Raw genomic sequence first — 3,249 nt, 5'->3', positions numbered from 1 at the left:
TACTTCCTTAGGTCAAAAGTCTACAGCGGTGAAGGTTTTTGTTCCTTCATGTCATTGGTAACGGATTGTGAATGACTATAGTCACCAAGGTAATTTGTCAACATAGCCACGAGGCTTATAAGGCAACTTCTAATTACAAGCTACTGATATAGGGAGTGCTATAACTATAGTGTGAGCTGTTAATGTGTATACACTTTATGTGCATTGCAATGCCAACAGCCCAGGGCTCCCTAGAAACTGATATAGATGCTTGGCATAGGGACTGATGAAGCAGTCAACAATTCTTGACCCAGATAAAGAATGTTTGAAGAGCCTTTCCCACCCTTACATTGGGTTTCCTTGAACTAGGAATAAAGGTGAAGGGTTCCCAGGAGTGGAAAAATGTTCAGGGGTTCCCGCATGGTACTACCATTGCATTACATTTCGGATGAAAGGGAACAGGACTTTAGCATTTCATTTGCTAAATGTGAGGGGGACCACTCACTGATAGCCAATGCACTAACAAACATGCCACTCCCTTCCCCCAGTTGGCATGGATCACACTCTTTTGTATCACAAAAGCATACCAACAGTTGGTAGCAAATGGTCTAAATAGTCCTTTATGATGCTGTAAAGTCATTAGTGTATGAGAAGCATACATAGTTCCAATGTCAGACGAGGGTCAACACACGTTCCTAACAGTATGCAGGACAGCGCTCCGATGTAGGATGCTGCTCTGCATATGTATCTTACTGTATACAGGTTAGCGTTCCAATGTCGGCGTCTGTTCTACATATGTATGCTACAGTATACAGGACAGCACTGTCCTGTATACTGTAACATACATATGCAGAACAGCCTCTGATATCAGTGTGCTGTCCTGCATAGCGTTACAAAAATGTGTCAGCCCTCGTCCGACATCAGAGCTATGCAGGGAAATCTTAATGTAGGGTGAGGACCGTCACTGGATTGGAAAGAGTTACTTTTCAAAAGATTGCTAATAAAATCATGGCAGTTCATTTTTATGTTCTTCTGTTGAGAAATCCCAAGGAATCCACAATGCGCTTTCCCACCCATAATAGATAAGAGCTAGGGAGTGTGCGGTCAGCAGGGAAATTGGATTGGAAAGGGTTAACAACGAAGTGCTTAGGAACTATGTCTAAACTTCAGCTCTGAGCTCCTTGCATATATGAATATATACACACATATTTACAAAGACTGGCATTTCATAAGCGCTCTAAGTACACTATGCATCCAGCTACAAGCAACAGATGCATAAGATAATGAATTGCCCATAGAACTCACCAGCCCTTGGCACAGTAAGTGAGGTTTAAGAAGGGGAGAAATGGCATCTCACAGGCATTGGTTACTAGGAAGAGTTGGAAGTCAGCATAGCGGACAGGAAGTGGGACCTTATAAGAAAATTGAGTTATGTCAAGTTTTCTAATTTGGTATCAAGGCCTACTCGGGTCATTAATGCTTTTACTGGTCCCTCAAATACAAGTTTCCAAGGTTCTATGTACACGATAAGTTCTCAATACCACAAGAAATAACTGCTGCTAGAATGTACAGGAGAAATTGCTAAAATGAGGCTGTGATATAGAGACTGGTGGGATGTCAGCCGGTTTGGCAGTGTGTGTCAGGCCTGGCTACACTGTCTTTCATTTTGTGAAGTTTCTCAGTTCACTCCCCAACCTTGCCTTTTGAATATTTGCATTTAGAAAGGCCACTGGTCTCCCCTTACCCTGGACCAGAACTGTGATATAAATAACCCCCTTTCTTTCTTCTTCCCCAATTGTCCCTGTAGCTTAGACTTAGCCTGAGGATACCAAATTGTGTGACCATTTACTTGTTAATGAAGTCTAAGGAAAATCATTCATCTAAGAGTTGGTTTCTCCCAGCCATTCCGGCTCCAAGATTCAAATTAGGGAAAAATGTTTTAATAAGAATGAGCGGTCATGTGAAGGTCCTAGCCAGATATGAATTATATTTTCTGAATCGGGTGGGTCACCTGAATAAAGAGCATCTAAACTCATTGAGGTGTACAACCCCAAGTAGCGTATCCGAGTACCTTGTTATAATTTACGTGTGATATCAGTGAATAAAGTTATGACCGGAAATATGCCAGGCAAATGCTCACACTTGGACGATCTTCTACGTAGAAATGGAATTATGTTTTTTCACAGGTTAGTACGCATTTATCCCACCCTTTTCTGAATAACCTCAGAGGGGGTGGGGAGAGGTGTGTTCTGGGGAAACTATAAAAACTGGGGGGGGTCAAAGAGACTGGGTGTCAGATCTTCAGCGATACGCCAGTAAGTAAGGGCTTTACCATTTGCTTTCAGTGACTCTGAATCAGGACCTGGAGCTGAACATCCCAAATCTGGTATCTTTATTTTAAGTACTGCTTGTTGTGTAAACCTTACCTTCACTGTGACATCTTTTTCTGTATTATTTTTATCAATATTTAGCACTGCTAGTCTTTTTTTAGAATAGATCTGCAGTAAATTACCTTACGAGTCAAACCTAGTCCATTTTAAAACAAATCATAACTCCGAAGATTGCGATAGTTCATAAGTGTGGGTTCCAGCCTACCTTAAAAACAAAAGCTGGTGGTAGCAGTGAGTGTGTGTGGGTATTGTAGAGTGTTGGAGGTGTTATGCCTGCATAAGCCTAGAAAAATTGGCCACAAAATCCGGCTGTATTCTAATGACTGCATGCTTGCAATCCCGCCAAATTAATCGATCAAGGCTCTGCTGTGACAAGTGCTTGCAGTGGTGAGTGCAGTTGAAATAGTCGATCTGGGACAATTTGTGATAGAGGCAGGATTGATCGGGGTCTCCCCATCTCTCCCATCCATGATAGAGCCCTCTTCTCTGACATCTCTGCAGCTATTGGTTGAAGTTTCATCTGCGAGACTTCCGGCTGTGCACGCCCCCCCCCCCCCCCCTCCTTATTCCCTTTGCCTCAAGATGCTCATAATACTGTGAATAGAGATCTCTGCTCCCTTTTAGCTTCTTTCTTCTGGCTTTCGATGAAAAAGTAGTTAAAATAAGGGTGCAGAGTGGATGCAGGGGCGAGCAAAATACGGTGTTTGTGAGGTGGAGCTTCAACCTATTGCTGCAGAGCAGAAAGTGAAGTCAGACAAAAGATTTTGACTACTTCTGTACAGCCATGTAATTTGCAGTCATTTTGTTGCTTCCGCTTATGTTCTAGGACCTATAGTATACAGAAAACCTTGAAAAAGTGAATTTGAGGGCCTAGCATGAA

The sequence above is a fragment of the Eleutherodactylus coqui genome, chromosome 2, assembly GCF_035609145.1.
Source record: "Eleutherodactylus coqui strain aEleCoq1 chromosome 2, aEleCoq1.hap1, whole genome shotgun sequence".
NCBI lineage: Eukaryota > Metazoa > Chordata > Amphibia > Anura > Eleutherodactylidae > Eleutherodactylus > Eleutherodactylus coqui.
Note: the sequence above shows the minus strand (reverse complement) of the source record.